This window comes from Martes martes (assembly GCF_963455335.1).
Source record: "Martes martes genome assembly, chromosome: 12".
NCBI lineage: Eukaryota > Metazoa > Chordata > Mammalia > Carnivora > Mustelidae > Martes > Martes martes.
Window position 1 is genome coordinate 4,179,327 of NC_137900.1, and position 19,693 is coordinate 4,199,019.

The window sequence follows — 19,693 nt, forward strand, 5'->3', positions numbered from 1 at the left end:
ATCACCTCCTCAACTGTCCCAGCAGGCGCGTCAGACCTCTCAGCCAGGGCAAAATGGGCGGGTAGAAGGCGAGGGCCCAGGGCTGGTGGTCCCCCCAACCCTCAAAAAGCAGCCGGAGGCAAGCCTGGAGGGATTGGGGTGTCCTTTCCCCCTGTCATTTCATGGGGACCTCACTGCCAGGAAGGGGAGTACCGTGATCATCACACCCACTCTGCAGTTGAGCAAAGGGAGGCCCTGAGATAAAAGTTATCTCCCCTAAATCCCAGAGCTTCTATGACAGAGGCTGCCCTGGGATGTCACCAGAGAGGGCCCTTAAGAGGCTTCCAGGAGGCCCTGGGCCCACAGTGTTCTTCGCATTTCTTGTGAAATGCCCCCTCCCCCTGGGAGCCTTTACGTCATCCTCCGTCTCCCCTTTTCTCCTCTGGACTACCACAAATAAGACCTTCTCCTGGGCATCTTGAACCTTCTTGCCGGGAGGTGGCATACGGCAAAGAAAGACTTCACTGTTCGTTTCTGAGCCCTGTCAGCCCCTGAACTCCTCCATCTAGTCGTGGTGACCCCGTGGCTGCCATGAGGTGAGGGAACAAAGGCACGGGGAGGCAGCTCCAGGGGAGATGCCCAGCGGCTCCCACCTTGGTGCTGCCTTTGGGTCTGGAATGCCATCCAACACACGGGGTGCCCATGGGCTCCAAGCTCCCGGCACAAACTAACTCATGGGATTCAAACCATCACAGTTACAGGGGAGGTGTGCCCAGCCCCGTTCCCCAGAGCCTCAGGACTTCCCAAGTGCTGGAACCTGTCACAACCGGTTCTCCAGCACTGACATCCCTTCCCAGCTCTGCCCAGGGACACCTTGTGGTGCTGGGAGCATTTGCATGGTGGAAATGGGCAGATGCCACAGATCAGGGCTTCTCCCCTCGGAGAATGGTTTCACGGCGTGCTGGCGCTGGGCTGGGTGATTGGTACATGCCTTCCGAATATACCTTGCAGTCGTCACATCTACCTTGTGTCCAGCCCAGAGCCCAGACAAAGAAGGGACAACAGCCAACACCAGCTCCACTAGCCTGAGGCCCTTCGAGGCAGGGATCTGGGCGTGACTTCTGAGGGCGGGGGCCGGCCAGGCCGAGGTGGGGCTGCTTAGAATCTTTCTGTCTGGAGTCTGGACACACCTGAACTTGCTCTGGCATTTGCATGACCTTGGGTGAGTCCTGCTGTAGCAAGCCTCAGTATCCCCCACAGAGCCTACCTGGCCATCCTAGTTCACACACGTGGAAAGATTGCCTGTTCCTCCAAGACTCAGTCCTGGAGGACGCCCAGAGTCCCAAGCCTGTCCTTGCTGGGCACACCCAGTCCTGTCCAAGGGAAAACTGAGAAGAGGTAGAGCTAAGTGTGCTGTGGACAGACTCGAGGCCATCTGGCCTCCTCCCTTCTTCCTTGGCTTCACTCGCAGGGAGCAAGCATCATGCCTGTCTGGTGATGGAGGAGATGGCTGGATGTTCACAGTGTCACCTGCAGGCTCTGTCCATCCCCAGCTGGCATATATGCATAGCTTGGCAGCGTACCCCCAAATCGCTGTGGGGGAGTGGGGAGAACCCGTCCCTGAGTACAAATGCTCTCTGAGCCCTTAGGGTTGGCTTCAGGCAACTGTGCTGGCATGCCTCCAGTGACAGGGAGCTCACTCCCTCTGCTGATTCCATGGCTAAGCAGCTAGTAGACAGGTCACAGTCCTCTTTTGTGAGGACCCTTGGGCTGGGCTCAAGAGCAGGTCCTAGCACCCAGGAAGGGCAAGACTGAGGGATCCCTGGACAGACCTTGGGACCAGGACTTTGCCAGAATCATGGTTGTCCTTAGATCACTTGGCACCTCTGAACCTCCATGCCTCGGCTCTAATGGGGAGAGCCATCACCCCCTACCCCATCTGCTCTGCAGGTGGTCCTGAGTCTCCCGCAAGCCAGGGCTGCTGGACACGGCAAACTGCCTGACCTTGGCTGGTGCTGGCAGAGTCTCTCCCCTGCCCGGAGCCCTGGTCTCCACGGCTGTCCAGCCAAAGGGTGTGATTACCTCCGTGTCACAGAGGAGTAGGCTGAGGCCCAGGACAGACACTTTTCGATTTCAGTAGCTTGCTCAAAGCCACAGAGCAGAAACCTGTGCCCCTCCCCTCCACTGCCAACCTGGCTCCCCAAGACTCCAGTGCCAGGGTCCCCTCAAGTGCAGGTTGTCCTGGTGCCCCTGCCTGGCCAGGCCTGTGGACACCTGAGGCTTACTTTCAGGGTCAGGACCCAAGCAGGCCACACAGCTGTGTCATCACACTGCTCTTCTGTAGGTGGACGTAATGGTGGTAAGCAAAGACTTCCGCGAGGGGGAGCAGGGTCTAGCCTTGCCCCCAGAAAGCCCAGTCACCAGGTACTTTTGGGGTGAGTCTGCCTCTGAGTGGACTCCAGCAGCCTGGGACTGTAGCTGGTCTTGTCGTCAGACACAGTGCAGCCAGCCCATCCCAAAGCCCCCGCCCCAGCCATAGACCACAGCCCAGGGAGGTGGCCCCTTACCACCAGGGGTCCTCTGTGGGGCCCGTCCCCAGGTGAGACCTCAGGGCTGGAGTGGGTTGTCTGGATCTCAGGTCCTGTGGGGGTGGGGGACCACAGCTGGAGGCAGTAGGAAGGGACAGGAGCAGGGCAGGCTTCTCAGGACCTGAAGGTAGGTGCTAGGGGCAGACAGGTATGGGTGGGAGCCACGTGGGCCTCTGAAGCTTGGGCTCCCGGTCCCTGTGAAGTGCATGTGGCTGGGACGAGAAAGGGTGGGGCTACTGCCCCAGCCCCTCGGGAAAGCCTCCCTGCTTGATGGAGGATGTGAGGTTACAACATAATCTTTGTTTTTCTTCTTTTGTAATTAATACAATTCTATAACATTTCTTTTACTCCCTAATTTTAAAACGTAGTTTAAAAAAGTAGTTTGCACTGGGAAACACCCGGGAAGCCCTGTCGGTTGAGCCTCCAGCTCTTGATTTCAGCTCAGGTCATGATCCCAGTGATCCAGGATCGAGCCCCGTGTCAGGCTCGGTGCTCAGCGTAGAATCTCCTTGAGAGTCTCTCTCCCTCCCCCATCCCCCTGCTCCTGTGTGCAATCAGTCAATCAATGAATCAATCATAGTTGCACTGGGATGTAATTCACACTCCCTAAAACTTACTTTTTTAAAGTGCACGACTTAGGGGTCTTTGGTATATTCAGATGTTGTAAACACCACCACCATCTCGTTCACCACATCTTCACCCCCAGAACGAGGTTTCACCCCCCACCCCCATATGTAAGCCCCAGGCAGCCAGAAATCCGCTGTCTATGGATTTGCCTGTTCGGGACATCCCACGTCCCCAGAGTCATGCAACGCCAGGATCTCTGACCGCGCACTTGTGCTCAGCACGTCTCACTCCACGTGAGTCAAACGTGCATCCGTGCTCTGCTCCATTCGTGGCCAGATAATATTCCATTGCACGGTGACAGACACTGATTTTCTTTTTTTTTTTTTTTTTTTTTTTAATTTATTTATTTGTTAGAGAGAGCGAGCGAGTGAGCACAGGCAGACAGAGTGGTAGGCAGAGGCAGAGGGAGAAGCAGGCTCCCCGCCGAGCAAGGAGCTCGGGACTCGATGTGGGACTCGATCCCAGGACGCTGGGATCATGACCTGAGCCGAAGGCAGCTGCTTAACCAACTGAGCCACCCAGGCGTCCCGACACTGATTTTCTTAAGAGCATGTAGTCATTATGGGGAATGTGTAAGGCAGGAAAAATAGAAATAGAAAAGTTTAAGCTATCCCTGTGTGCTACTAAGTAAGCGTGGCCCGCCAGCTGTCCATGCGAGACATGCTCAGCAGGCGCCCATCCCATAGCCCATGGCCATTCGAAACTTTTTCTCCCGAACAGAGTCGCTATTATTTAATTTTCCTCTGGAAGGTTAACACCAAACACCGGGTCATATGCCCAGTTTAGTTCAGTCCAGAGAATGAGGCTTTAGACGTGCTGGGTCACACAGGTGTTGAAAACCCTCCCGCCTGTGACCTCTCTGTCAGCACCTCCCGCTGCGAGGCCCTGGAGCTCAGGCCCTGCTGTTGCAGCCTGTGTCCCCCGCCCACTTCTGCCCACACCCAGAGAGACCCACGGCCCCCCTTGGCTAGGCTCTGTGGGTGTATGCGCAGGGGGGAGGTTGGAAGGGTTCCCGTCGCAACCACCGGACGGGAGGAAGGCGGGCTTCCATCAGGCCTCTTTGGCCCCCAGAACCAGTCACACCTCTCCTTCCCGCCGGGGAGCCGCTGGCATCCCCCACTGCCGGGGTCATGCACACCTGAACTACCTCTGCTCCAAGCTCCAAGCCTCCTTCGTCCACACCTGAGAGTGCTACCTGGGTCCCCGTGGAGCCCCTGCTGGGCTCTGGGCACCCAAACCCAGCATCAGCCCCCTCTGTTGGAAGAACCTGCCGTGGATTGTCTTTGGAATCCCTTTCCGACAACTGACAGGGAGGAAGTGACCAGCTGTGCAGATAAAGAAGCCCAGAGATGCTCCCTGATGCGTGGTTTATGGAAGGTGTCACGAAGGCTGTGAATGCCTAGCAGCTGCAGATGGGCAGGTAGAATATGCTCCACACGATTACATAGGACAAAGCCACTTAGAGACTCCTCCTAGCGTGCTGCGACCCAGGAAGTGATGAGAGTTCACGCCTAGGGATGCAGCACGGGGTGGCCTGGAGGGAGCGGAGGGTGCTTCTGCTTCTGTGCATTTTCCTGCATGCAGGGTGAGAGGTAGCTCCCCCTCTCGTCTGCCGCCACTTCGGGAAAAGTGCCCAGACCCACAGAGGCGTGCCGTGAAGGAGGGCTCCACGGAGAACAGAGCGAGTCTGGAGGGGCTTCCTTCTAATCCTGGAACTGCCCACAGGCAGTGACCTTCAGCCCATCACGGGTTGACGGGTTGCGGCTCTGAGCGCAGCTCCTGTGTTAGTCCTCCCCGGGGCTGGGGTGGGGGATGCCGAAGGAACCAGCTGAAGGGCTGTCCTCCGCTCTGGCCGGCTCCTGCCTGTGCATCTGTCTCCTTGCCCGTGGGACCCGCCTGTGGAAAGGGGAATAGCTCTGATTCAGGAGGGCCGCCCGCTCCCCATCTCCATAGGGGGACAGAGAGGCCCTGGGGTCTTGGCCAGGTGCTCGGGGTCATGGAGCCGGTGGGGGGGCACGTGGAGGGAGCAGAGAGGAGGAGGACGGTGGAGACCAGGGAGGCACGACTCGGCACTTGCCTGACAGGCTGGGCAGGGGTCCTCCGGCTGGAGCCCACATCACTGTCCAGGCCGGGATCTGACCAGTGGCCAAGACACATTGTCCTGCCAACTGGGGTCGCAGGGCTCACTGGGGTCTCTTCTGCCCAGGGTTACCACTTGGCACTCAGGGGTCCCCTGCAGCCCCCATGCAAGCCCGGGGGAGCCACACACTGCCCATGACGCACAGGAGGCTTTTTCCGCCGGCCAGGAACTCGGCTGTCTGCCGACGAGTTTCCCAGCACCCTCCGCACTCACGGCAGCGGGGGCCCCTGAGAGGGCCTGTCCATTCAGACAGAGGCGGCACCCGGGTGACCTGGGGCCGCATCCAACACTGGCCAGGGGTCTGGGGGCGCCAGGCCCAGGGTGCCCCCCTGGAAAAGGGCCACATCACGAGGGAGGCGGAGACGGAGCAGGAGAACGGAAAGGCGTCTTTCTCTACGGGTCTCCACGCGGGAGGCACGCAGTGCGGCAGCTCGCTCTAGGGTACACAGGTGACGCATTATTCACAGCCCGTGTGTTCTCCGGCGTCACTGCCAACACCACAGCCACGGGAGAGACAGGGTCAGGGGTCTCAACCGTTGCACGTGACATTTTTGTCAACTCTCTGACGCGCAGCTTCACGTATGTGTTTCTTTTTCTTTTTTTTTAAGATTTTATTTATTTATTTGACAGACAGAGATCACAAGTCGGCAGAGAGGCAGGCAGAGAGAGGAGGAAGCAGACTCCCTGCTCAGCAGAGAGCCCGATGCGGGGCTCGATCCCAGGACCCTGGGATCATGACCCGAGCCAAAGGCAGAGGCTTTAACCCACTGAGCCACCCAGGCGCCCCTTCGTATGTGTTTCTAAGACGCGTTATCAAATATGTATTGTTGCTTCACCAACATCGAGCTTGGCCCAAAGCTCCCTGGCTGGAGCCTGAGGGAAGCTTGTCCCCAGCGCGTGTCCTCTTGTGCTTGGGAACACCACACAGCACGTCAGTGCGACACTTGGGCCATTTTAATCAGCAAAATCACCAAGAAAAGGCGCAAAAATAAAAATACAAAAAAATAAAAAAAAAAACCTAATGGAAAGGAGATTGAGACCAGGACACTGGCTCATGGCAGGGAGCTGGACCAGGGGGCGGAGCGTCACCTGTCACATGTGGCTGGGGTCACACACGGCTTGGGTCGACCACATTCACAGATTTGTGCGCACCCGCAAGTGACCTGGGAGGCGAGGCGACTGACAATTATAAGTCAGAAATAAACTTTTGCGTGTAGTAAATTCACAAACACGACTCCACGAACGTTGAGGGTGGGCCGCCTTTATGGAAAATGGGTAAATTTAGTCATGTGAGCCTCTGCCTGGCAAAAATCTCATAAAGGAGAAAGACAGAGGACATGTTTCCTTAGTGCAGGAGAGCTCCCTCAGATCAGAGAGACCAATAACCCGGCAGGAAAATGGACAAGGGAGGTGTGTAGGGAACAGAACGAGAACACAAAAGCCTCATAAAATATGAAAGAAGTGCCACTTCGTCCACAATAAGAAAATTGTCGATTACAGCTCTAACCAGTCCCTTACGATGCCATGTTCCTGTAGACAGGCTGGCCGCTGAGGAAGTCCAAGGGTGATGTGGGGCCATGGGGACCCCAGGCTGCCCTGGACACGAGGACCTGGTCCTGGGAGTTTGCTCTGGGACACACAGCTGAGCTTTCGTACACTCATGCTCAAGGACAGACAGGTCATCGTATATGGCTTTCCTGGGTCTGCCCTCACTGCAGTGCCCGGATCCCATTACCCCCACGTCTCACTTCCTCTGACGTCTGAGGCATGAGGCCCGCGGTTCTCAGCCTCTGAGACGTTCGGAAGTGGGGGAGCTAATGTATGTGCTCAGATGTCCCCCATGCGGTCCCCAAAGGGCTCCCAGGGGCGACATCCACCAGGCCCCACAGCTCATTCCTGCCGATCCCCCGGCGGGGTGTGCCCTGGCCTCCTCACCCCCTCCTGCCCAGGGCCGCAGTGAAGGACAGCCTGGCACCTAGGAGACGCTCTCTAACCACTCCCCATCCCCCCGGACCCAGCCCTCCGCACACACCTGTGAAGGGAGTGGGTCACAGCCTCAGAGGCCTGTTGGGCGGGTGGCATGTCTTTCTCTGCAAGGTTTTGTGTGACCTGCTCATCCAGGAACAAAGTCCCTGATCATGAGACCGCAGCACTGACCCTTTGATGAAAGAACACTTAGTCACAGAGACAGAACGGCCGTCGTGCAAGAGAACGGCGCACCGATGACCAGACGCTTTCTGAGCCAAAGAAACCCAAGGTGCTCCTGGCATCCTCAGGGGACCGGCAGGCACTCCCAGTCTCCTGGGGGATTTCCGCGTCAGCAGTGCAGGGAGGGCCAGGCCGAGACAAGCTGGAGAGCCCACGCCGTGAGGACATGCGGTGGTGTGTGCTGCATGGGGCTGGCTGCAGCTCTGGCCCATGTCTCTGGGGGGTGCTGTAGGGGACCGGGGCCTGGAGCTGAGGGCCCTGGCCTGTGCAGATGCCCACGAGAGCAGAGCGGCCTGACTGAGGCCTGGAGAGGAAAAGGGAGCCACCAGGGTGCCCAGGGAGCAGGTCACAGAACCAGGTTCAAAGGAGGCCCCTTCCCAGCCCAGAGGGAGCTTTCCACAAACGGTCATCAGACGTTTGCCCATGGACCTCCAAACACGAGGGCAACGGGGGGCCGGGGGAGCCCGGTTTTAAAAACAAAGGTAAACTGACTGAATTTTAAAATATTCAAGAGTAATGACAAGACAGGCATTTACTTGGGGCTCCTGGGTGGCTCAGTAGGTTAAAGCCTCTGCCTTCAGCTCAGGTCATGATCCCAGGGTCCTGAGATCAAGCCCCGCATCGGGCTCTCTGCTCGGCAGGGAGCCTGCTTCCCCCTCTCTCTCTCTGCCTGCCTCTCTGCGTAACTGTGATCTCTGTCTGTCAAATAAATAAATAAAAATAAATAAATAAATAAAATCTTTATTCAAGAGCTTGTGTGAGTCAGGATGCTTGGAAAAGGCCAAACTCCTCCAAGAAAGGAGAGCAGAGGACAAGCTCAGACAGAAGGTCACGGACACATAAAACCGCGGAGTGGTCTCACCAGGAGCCGTCTCAGGGCGGGCTAGACGGAGACAAGTCCGCATCTTCACACGGAGGTTACAGCTCCTCGTTTGAATAACTAGGCTCCCCTGCTGGCCATGGGACAGCGAGCTGCGGGCCAGTCCACTGGACCAGCCTTTCAGGAAAGCAATTTGGCAAAATCTCACTTACTCCTACTCTTGGACTTTCCCTGAGGAAAGCCAAGACCTGCGCCCATAGTTGTTTAGCTCAGAGTTACTGAAAACACCAACAGAAAGACTGGAAACCACTGGGTTCTGGCAGGCGGGCCTGGGGAACCACAGGGTCTGAGATCGCCTGCTCCCGGCCACGGCAGACACTGGGCCCCTGCCTCAGCCCCAGGGACCCGGCCCGGGACCACCCCCGGCCGCACGGAAGCTTAAGGAAGGATCGTGCAAGCAGCAGATAAAGGCTTGATCTCGTGTAAGAAAATACACCCGGTATCAGCCGCACCTACTTCTGTTTGGGTGAATTCCCTTTTCTTTCCTCTATGTTTTTCCAGCCACAGCAGGCCATAGCAGGCCCACAGCTGTGCGTGCACTGTGCCCGCTGGGCCGGCCTGGGTCAGCAGTGTGCCTGGGTGGTTGTGGTAGATGTTGTCAGACCATCCCGGAGTGGTTGTACCAATTTGCACTCCCACCAGAGAGGCAGCCTCGCCCACAGAGCCTGTTAATTGACTCTTGCATCAGGAGAGAAGTGGTATCACGGGGAGGCTGTAATTTCTGTGTCTCCTGTGTGCGTGAGCTCAGCCTCCGACCTCAGGTCCCGGGCTGCTCCACCAAACACCTCTTTTCAGCAACCTGCCTGCACGCGGGCTGGTGTCTCCCCGGATCCCCTTTCTGAGCCCTCCCCCACACCCCGTTCCAGCACCTGCCTCGCCCATGAAGGGCCTAAGTTGCTGGGAGGCCCCCTACGCTGGGTGCATGAACCCGCCTCTCTCCCGGGGCCCCACCCGGTCTGTCTTGCCCTAAGACAGAGCCAGGGTGGTGGCCAGCCAGCACCTGGGCTGCCCCAGGCCACCTCTTACTTGTGGGCACTGCCCCTTAACACACCCCCAGGCCTCAGTTGTACGCGGTATCGTGGGACCGTCAACCCTGAGGTCACCATGAGGACAACAGAGGGGACATCTACAGGCCTGCAGTGGGCAGCCCAGGCTGGAGCAAAGGAGGATCAGTCCTTGAGGCTCTGGTGCCCCCCAGCCTCCCACAGATCGTGCAGGGGCCAGACCCCTCCCAGGACCCGCTGGCAGCCTGTGCCACGGCCACAGCCATAACACGGCTGCTATAATGATGGCTGAGTCCACACCTGGTCCCTGCTGGTCAAATCCCTGCCGGCTCGTCATCACGAGGCAGGGGTCAGTGGCCCGAACCACCTCCCCCAGCCCTCAGGCCTGCCTGAAGTCCACACTAGGCACTGCTGGGGGAGGCTGGGGTCCTCCGTGCCCTCTGGGCCGATGGCTATGGCTCCGGGTGTCCTCAGGGTGACGCCTGACAAGGTGACAAGGGACAAAGGCTCAGTGGTGCATATGGACCTGCTGTTCAGAAAGGCCAGCACAGGGACGGTCACCCCCCCACCAAGGAAGTGGCCAGCCAAGAACAGCTGTAGGGAAACCTGCCAGCACCCCCCAGCCCTGACCGGTCCTCACTGTGCGTGGCACACGCCATCCTGACATCACTCATGGCCGCAGCCTGATGCCACCTCTTCTGGCCCGAGGACACCGACTGCCAGCCTGGCAGGTCTTGCTGCCTCTCTGCCCCGGGTCCAGCCGCTGTGTTTCCAGGGCATTTTCTGCACGTGAGCCCCTCCCCCAACTTCAGCTGGCCAAGTGCAGTGGGCCAGGCACACGGCTGCCTCCTTTCCTGAAAACCAGGCATTTATTGGCTTGTGTGTTTATGCCGTGAAACTTTCTACTGCAAAACACAACATATTCCCAGAAAAGGCATTAAACAGCTCAGCAAGTCACCAGCAGGCACACTCACATGACACCCCCAGATCTCAACGTCCCAGAGGTGCTCCCGTCCTGTCTTCACGGGAATCACAGCCTGGAGGTGGTTTCCTTGTCCCTGTTTCATGACTGAGCCCTACAGCCGGCTTTGCCAGGAGGAGGGCAGGGCTGGGGAGCGCCCACAGGCCCAGAGCCTCGCTGCAGTCTGCTCACTGTGTGTGGAGTGGGCCCCACACCCCAAGTCCTGTCTGCTGTTTCCATGGAGAGCGCCAGTGTGTCCGGCCCACGGGGGGACCACGGCTGCATGCACCCCCTTGTGGGTGGCGTGACCAGGCAGAGAGCTGCCCAGAGCGCCACTGGCCAAGCATCCAACCTTCCTTCGGGCGGGGGCCAGCGGCATCCCAGGGGCTGCCCCGCTTTCCCAGCTGGCTCACCCGTGGCTGGGGGGCAAGGGGACCTCACTGCATCCACGTGGCCACGTGGCGGTCAGTGGCGTGTGGCGCCATTTTTATCTCCCCCAGCTCTGCTGTGGGCGTTTTGTTCTCTCTAGGAACCTGCACCCTTGTGGGAATGCAGCTTATGGGGCGAATTCCACACCGAGGTCCGTTCTAGCCCCTGGAGTCAGGAGAGCCCATTATCCTCCCTTTCACCAACTGAGACCCTGTGGTCAACCCTCTGCTCTACACGGTGTCGCTGCTGTGCCTGGTGCCCGGGGCGGCCACCTGTACTGTTCCTCCCTCCTGCCTCGTCCGGTAGCAAGACCTCTCTGCGGTGAGCGACCTCATCCCCGTGAGAACATGTGTGCTTTTTCTCTTGTGCTGACACAGTAAGTATAGAGAAGAGGGCATCCCCCATGACCCCAACACCCTGCCTGACCGCCGCTGTGCCTCGCATGTCCCCAGACCACTCGTGGCCTGTGTGTGTCCCAAATATGTGTGTTCATGCCTTCAGCACACTGGGACTCTCTCAGGGCTGGCGTCGTGGACACAGCCCTAAACCGGGTAGGGCTCCCGGGCTCACAATCCAGGGTCCCTAGTCATCCTGGAGCCTGCAGGCCCCCGTGGATGGGCTTCCGGAGCGAGTAGTGCCCCTGGAGCATGGGGTACAGCCTGTGCCCTCAGCCTCTTCCAGCAGAACTGCCTTGCGGCCACGGGGGCCAGCGGCCAGAGGGGCAGCACCCTCGGGGAGGCGGCAACACCCTTTCCAGCCATGTCCCATCAGTGGGGGGAGGACAGGCAAAGGGATGAGCGAACATGGTAGTCCTTGTCCAGAGGACTAGAGGGTGGGAACAAGAGGCAGAAGGAGGGCAAAGAGACCAAACGCTGGGATGACAATCCAAGGTTTGGCCAGAAGCGGCCCCGTCCAGCCAGCTGTGCAACCCTGGGCAGGCTGGCTGACCTCTCTGGGCTCGTCTTGCGGACCCACTGGACAGAAACCACAGCAGCACAGGGCCTAGGGCTCGTCCTGAGCTCCCTACCCCTGGAACCTAGGCCCGGGACAGTTTTGGCTCTGGGCCTGGCTGTGCATGCTGGGAAGCATGTGACATCCTTGCCCCGACCGGGGGCTCTTGTGTGGCCTCACCCTGACCTCCCCGCAGGCCTGCCTGCAGCGACATCCTGAGGCCAGAGGCCGTGAGGCCAGCCAAGCTTTGGGGGCCTTCCTTCACAGGGCCAATTGTAAAACAACGTCTCATTATAATCTACTTGGAGACACCGTCTGTAACTCTGGGGCTGCACCCATGACACGTGACCCAGACAGTCAGCCTCCAGGGGCCAGCCCCAAGGGATGCAGGACGCCCTCCCCGCGGCCTGAGGCGTGACTGCCAGCCCTGCGGAGATCTCCCCAGAGTGGGAAGGCGCGGCCGTGCCAATGTCCCCACGTCTTCCTGGGACAGCTGGGCAGGGTCCCAGGACAGTGACAACCCACCCGGGCCAAACAGCCGCCCCCCAGCCACGGCCGTGCACTCGCTTCTGTTGCCTCCGCATCTACCCCGAGAAAGAACCACAGGGTAAAATGGATAAGAACAGCACCTTGACAGAGCCGAACCATCTGGAAACTGGGTAGAAACGCTGAGCAGCGCTCTGGGCACGTCCTGACAGATGCTGGCCACCACACGCTCACACCGAGTACGTCCTTTGTTTCTATGGAGACATAATTCCCATAGTTCCCTTGTAAGGTGAGCAACCCAGTGGTTGTCAGCCCAGCAGTGGACCTGTGCCGCAGCCGCCACGACCCTCACCCAGGACCGATGCACAGCCGCCAGGGGACCCGGCTCTGCCCGCAACACGCAGTCCCTCTCACACAGTGTCGCGCCCTCATCGTGCCACGAGCGGTCCCATTCTCCTGTGCTTCTAAGTGGGCTCTGAGCCACGAGGCCGTTCTGTCCCAGCCCTGGGAGGAGCCCCTGCACCGGCCGGCATGTCCCACCCCCCGAGCCGTGCCCGAGATTCCGATGTCTCCACAACCTCGCCGCTGTGCGGGGCCCGCATTTCCCATTCTAACCACCCGGAGGGTGGCAAGCGGCATCTCGCTGTGGTTTGGGTGTACTTCTCCCTAGCAGCTGGGGATCTTCTTGGGAGAAATAGCTGTTCAAGCACTTTGACTACTTATTTTATTTTATTTTATTTTATTTTATTAATTTATTTGACAGAGAGAGGGAGATCACAAGTAGGCAGAGAGGCAGGCAGAGAGAGAGGGGGAAGCAGGCTCTTTGCTGAGGGGAGAGCCCAATGTGGGGCTTGATCCCAGGACCCTGAGATCCATGACCTGAGCTGAAGGCAGAGGATTAACCCACTGAGCCACTCAGGCGCCCCCTTTAAAGATTTTATTTACTTAGTTGACAGAGAGGTCGAGAGCAAGCCTGGGGAGCGGCAGGCGGAGGGAGAGGGAACCTGACGCCGGACTCCATCCCGGAGCCAGGGATCATGACCTGAGCCAGAGGCAGACGCTCAACGACTGAGCCACCCAGGTTCCCCCTCTTCGACTATTTTTGAGTTGGATTGTTTGTCCTTTTGCTGGTGACCCTTAGGGGTTCTGTATACTAGTCCGTGGACACTAGTCCGTGGACGCTAGACTGTGGTCACATCTGTGACTGTTCTGGGAGGTTGACCCATTCCGTGACAGTGCCCTTTGACCCACAGCAGTGGGATCGTGCTGAAGACGCTCTGTGTCTCCCTCAGGGGACCGTGCCCAACAGGATGTTCAAGTAAATCCCTCACACAGCCCTGGCCAAGCCGGGCCAAGCCCCCTCCTGCTCAGTCCCCTGCTTTCCCCCAAGCCCTCCTAGACCCCGGCGCCCTGCGCCCCCTGCCGGCGCCCGGCCACACAGCTCCTGCCTGGAGGAGAGGCAGAGGGCTGAGGCCAAGCGACACCCCATGGCCACCTCTCCTTGGGTTCTGCCCCCGCCTCTATAAGGGGCCAGTCCCGACTCCCCAGAGAAGAAAACAGAGGCTCCTGGGAGAGTGGGTGTGAGCCCGAGGTCCAGAGTCACTTGGTGGGGCTGAAGGGACTGGCTGGCTCGAGCTGTCACCCCACAAACATCGTGAGACCCCCGCTGAGTCCTGGGGAGCGTGGTCCAGGGGGATCCATGCCACCAGGGAGTGCAGGTCAGAAGCCCGAGGAGGGGGTGGGTGTCAGGGTTTGAGGGCTGTGGTGTGGGAGGAGGGACGTCACTGTCCTTGAGCCAGCAGCTTGACCACGGACAGAAGGAGCCCTGGGAGGGGGGATGCTGGCGGCCTTCGTCCTGCTCCTTGTGTGACCCGCAGAACCCCAGGGCCTGCCAGCTGGACCCCTCACTAGCAAAAGAGACAGAGAAGTTCAGCGTACAGGACGTGAGGAGGCGTCCCGGCCCTCTCTGTGTGTGCGGACAAAATCCACAAGACTGAGTGTACTTCACTCCCTCCCAACGGAAGATCCTGGAAAGAAACAGTGTTTGGCTGGGCGTGAGGGCAGTGAGAAGGAGCAAGCACAGAGGACACTTTCTCAAAATGTTTGAGTCACTTGAATAAGACTTGAAATTAAAAATGGAAAGGAAGGATCAAAGTGTCCTAGGACCAATCATGGTGACAGACACAGCCCCAAGTACACAAAATCCGCCGACACGCACGCTTCAAGTGTGTGAAGTGTGCGGGTGTGGACTGCATCTCAACCAAGCTGTCTACAGGGACGGCTGGCTCGTGCTTCCGAAGGCTGCTCAGGGGGGCAGTGGGCAGGACGGCATGGAGAGCGGGCTTCCTGGGACACAGACAGGCTGCGTGCCTCTGACTTAAGCACCCCAGAGGGAAGCCTGAAACGTGGCTTCCTGGCCTCACCCCTAGACCATCTGGCTCATGGATCTGGGGCAAGGGCCTCGGAATCTGCATTTCTGAAAATCCCCAGTGAGACTGGGCCAGTACTGGGACTCAGAGTGCTTGGGTGCCCACGAGCGGAAGGGAGAGGTTTCACCACAAAGTGTGTTGAATTTCCTATCATGTCATCAGGCTACTTGACAAAACATAGAAATAAAGTTTAAGCTTTATAAAGAATCAGAACGTAGCAGAATTAGGAATGGCTAAGTGTCCTCCACTCTGTGCTCTCTTCCTCCTCAGTCACAGAAACCTGGAACTTCGCTTGGGAACATGGATGCCTGAAACGGAAACTCTATCCCTCTCTTCCCTTATATCAAGCTCTGGCCACGTGGCTCAGTTTTGGGCTTTGACGTGACTGTACGTGTTCAGATGCTTCTGAGAAGTGTCTTAGAGTGTAGGGTGTACTCTTTTTCTCCTCCTCCTTCCTGCTGGGTGGAAGCAAGCACAGTGGCTGGAACCCCAGCAGCCACCTTGGGCCATGAGGGGGAGGCTGTGCGGTGATGATGGCACGGCCTGGGGCAGGAGGAGTCTGAGCTCCAGGCAGAGCAGAGCCACCACACCAGCCCAGCCTACCCGCCTCGGGGCAGCCTCTACGAGATAAGAAAGAAATGTCTCCTTTGCTTAAGCCACTGTTACTTTGGGGTTTGTGTCCCTCCTAGTCACACTCAGCCCTGAGCAACACAGCATATAAAGTACTGGGCACAGCGCCCGGCCTGTCCCTGGTGTCCCACTGAGGATTAGACCCAGACACTCAGCTGTAAATGGGTCGGGGAGAAGGGAGCCCAGGCCTGCAAACCTGGGAGCGGGTCGATGCAGAGAAGAACCCACACCCCAGCGCCCCAAGCCCGGGCCAGCTGTTGGTCATTGGCCCCCGGTCTCTGAAGGCCAGTCCTCTAACGAGATGGCATGTGTCGACCCACATGCTTTTCGGACCATACGCTTTGCCAGTTGAATTAGATTGTCCTCCGGCTGGTGTTGGAGTGAGCCTTCATTTCCTGCCCATCTGCTGTTTGGGTGGCAGACAAGCCCTCTGAGTGCCAGAGGAGAAGCCGCCAGAGCTGAACAGGTTCCACGGATGCGCGGGGGGCAGACGGCCGGTGGCAGCGTTCCCGGGGAGGCCCCAGCAGCCACGCCATGGGTGGGGGCGGTGGGGCGGTGGGTCAGGAGCTGCCGTTCTGGGCCATGTCCTGGCCCAGACCCTTCTCTCCTGCCGCTCGGAAAACCAGGTGAGGGTCAGCGGAGAGTGAAGGAGGGTGTGTGAGCTTCCACAGTTCTGTGTGTGTAGAATTGTGTGCGAGCGCACGTGCCATGTGCGTGCTTGAGTGCGTGCTTACACATATTACGCGTATGTGTAAGCATATGCATGCATGTGAGGGTGTAATTGTGTGACGTGCCACAGGGTGTGGGAGGGAGGCCTAGCGGTGCGGGGACGGGAGCAGACAGTGCACACACCCGTGGGCCCTCCAAGGACAGCACACAGACAGGCCGGCCCCAGGCCCCTGGGCACACTGGCTTGCTCGCTTCTTGGTTTTTCTCCCAAATCCTAGGAGCTGAGAGCTTTGGGGGGTCTGCCCCCACCGTCCCACGCAGCCCCTCTGAGCCTCTCCTCCCTGGCTCAGCGCAAAGCCAACGCCCGGTCACAACCACCATTATCCAGGCCCACTGCGGTCATCCACACGTCGGGTCCCACACGTGCGCGCCCCCAATCGCAGCAGCGTTCCTCACAGAGCGGACAGGGGAGGGGGTGATGCAGCCCCAGCGGCCGGGGTGGGAGACGCATACACAGCTCGTGGGCATACTGGTGATGGAACATTCCTCATCCCTCAAGAGGGAGGACACCCTGAACCCTGCCACAGCATGGACTTGAGGACACGAGGCTGAGTGCCCATCCCAGAAGGACAGACACCGTGTGAGGTCCTCGGAGTCATCAAATCACAGAGACAGAAAGTGGATGGTGGCACCAGGGACTGCGGGGTGGGGGGTAGTGTTTAATGAGAACACAGTCTCCGTTTGTGCAGTTGGAACATTCTGGAGACGGACAGTGAGGACGGCAGCACCACATGCAAACACACTTACTGCCACTGAACACGTAACAATGGTTAAGATGTCTTTACAAAATAGGCAGAGGGATGCCTGGAGGGCTCAGTCGGTTGAGCATCTGACTCTTGATTTCACCTCAAGTCATGATCTCAGGGTCATGGGATCGAGCCCCGCGTTGGGCTCCCTGCTCAGCATGGAGTCTGCTTGAGATGCTCTCTCTCTCTGTCCCTCTCTCAATCTCTCCATAAAGTAAGTAAATCGTTAAAAACAAAACAGACTTATAACTACACCACATAGATCAGATCTGGTGCAGATATAGCTTAGCTATAGGTCACGTCACGTTGGTCACAGAGACCTGATCTGTGGCTAATCCGTACCTGTACGTCAGTCTGCACCCAGTCAGGGATGTTTAGGGGGACATCAGGACCATGAGTAAGCAAGCACTGAAGGATTTGAGAAGCTACAGGAGACCCCAGGGTGAAGGGAACCAGCTTGGCAGGGACGGGGTCTCCCCGGGGAGGGCATGGACATCGGGGAAGTCCGCTGGTTTGCACGCCCTGGGCTGGTCTGCAACCACCTCGGCGTAGGCATCGTGCCTCATGGCCAGATGCAGGGTAAGCCCAGAGTGGGGGGCCCGGGTCGAGAGGCCACAGAAGGGCAGCGACAGGCTGCGGACTTCAAGGTCACAAGGGGCCCATGGCTGTGTGCCAGAAGTCCTCACCCTACACGGAGGACCCCCAGCGCCCTGCACTGGGAGAGCCTGATATTGCGTTGGCCACAAAGGAGAAATGTCACCACAGAGCAGGTGGTGGAGGGTGTCCAGAGCTCAGAGACCACGGGGAAGAGGCCTCTGGGACAGGATGCCAAGACACATACTCATAAAACCTTCTGCTTGTCCAAAGATACCATCGAGAATACAACAGACAAGGTGCAGACTTGGAAAACTATCCACAGGACCCGTGTCCCAAAAAGGACGTGTGGAACTTAACGAAGGGGAGTGGGGAGGCAGGCAGGAGGCAGGGGGGCCTCGTGCCCACCGCCCACTCTAGGTAGGGAAGGACCCTCAATGCCAGGAAAGGGGCACTGCTCCTGGGAGAAACCCACCACCCCTGTAACCCAGCCAGTGCAAAACCGCCATCCCTCGGACCTCCTGCTTTTCCCCAGCAACTGGCTTGCAAAGCGGCTGTCCCCACGCCCTCTCCCATAAAACAGTGCTCCTCTCTTTCATCTGTTGCCCTAACCCATGCTGTGGTTTTGCAGTAGCTCGCTTGTCCCAGATTGCAATTCTCTGCTATTCCCAGATGAATCTGTTTTTGCTGGTAAATCACCGGCAGTGTTATTTTTCAGGTCAACACTACCTGGGGCCAGAGAAGTGGGATCCGGAGTAGACACCCAACCCACCTCCTCCCCCGGGCTGGCCAGCCTGCAGGTGGCAGCGGCCGCAGAGCGTGCTGACCTCCCTGCTTCCCGCGGACCCTCGGGCTTGACGGGCAGCCGTGTCTCCTCGATGTCGCGCTCCACGTGCTCTGCATTCTGAGCCCTCCAGGCTTTGTTCAGAATCTGTTTTAAGTCTTGTTTCTGGGAGTACTTGTTTGGTCCTTGGTCCCACTCCTTTTTGGAACCAAACTGTTCCTAACTGGAAATGTGCTGGCGTAGGTCAGATTTCTTTTGGAACAGACTGTTCCTGTTCAAAGTGTGCTGTTTAGGGATTTTTCTCTTTGCTCTAGAGAAAAACCTCTAAGAAATGGGACCCAAGTCATCAAAATGCTTTGAGGTTTTCCCCCTCCCCCGGCCCAGTCCTATGTGTGAACACCGCAGGCCCGCCACCTGCGCATTTCTGACTAAATGGACCAAATAAACCACAGGATTTTATTTTGTGGTTGTTTTTATGATTTTAATTATTTATCTGACAGAGAGAGCATGCACAAGCTGGGGGAGGGGCAAGGGGAGAAGCAGGCTCCCCGCTGAGCAGGGAGCCCCACGCAGGACTCAACCCCAGGACCCTGGGATCATGACTGGAGCAGGAGGCAGACGCTTCACCGACGGAGCCACCCAGGGGCCCTAAACCACAAGATTTTAGAACTTCAACGGCCATTACAGGGAACACGCATCTCCCCCGACTTTTCTCAAGCCGGATCGGACAACTGAGGCTCTGAAGTTCTCGAAACTCTGGGGTATGACTGAGGGTACCTTGCAGCTTCCGAACGTGACCAGGAGTCTAAAGCTGCCTGTCTGCAAAATCCGGCTTGTAGACGGAGGGGTGCCTGGTAGGCTCCGTCAGCGAAGCATCTGGCTCTTCATGTCGGCTCAGGTCATGACCTCAGGGCCGCGGGTTGGAGCCCCATGTCAGCCCAGGTCAGCCCCACTTAGCCGGGAGTCTGCTTGGGAGTCTCTCTCTCCCCTTCTGTCCCTCCCCTTCCTCACTCTCTTTCTCTCTCTCTCAAATAAATAAATAAATCTTAAAAAAAAAAAAAAAAAGCAACAACAACAATCTGGAGACCGAGGCGGACAAACAATCCCAAGAAGCCCCTCCCCCGCCCCTCTTTTCGGGTTCCGAGCCACGAGGGCCCCCGTGGGCTCCGGAGTCGCCGCGTGGGGTCCCCACCTCCCCTACACCCTCAGCTTCCCCAACGTCGCTTTTCCTCCGAGTCTCCCCGCCTCCTCCTCGAGGTACTAGGACCCGCCTGCCACACTCAAGTCTTCTGAGGATCCAGGCGAACCCCAACTTCCTGATGCTCCCTGGACTTAGGCTGACTCTCGAGCCACACAGTTTCCCAGAGTGATGCAGGAGCGCCGCCGGCCGGCTGAAGAATTCAAATAGTTACTCAAACTTACCAAGCTGGTGTCTGGGACTTAGATCAGTTAGGCCACCTGTTACTGGTGAGGCCCAGGCTGAACCCTGGATGAAACTACCCTGAGAGGAATTTAGAGAAACGCCCCT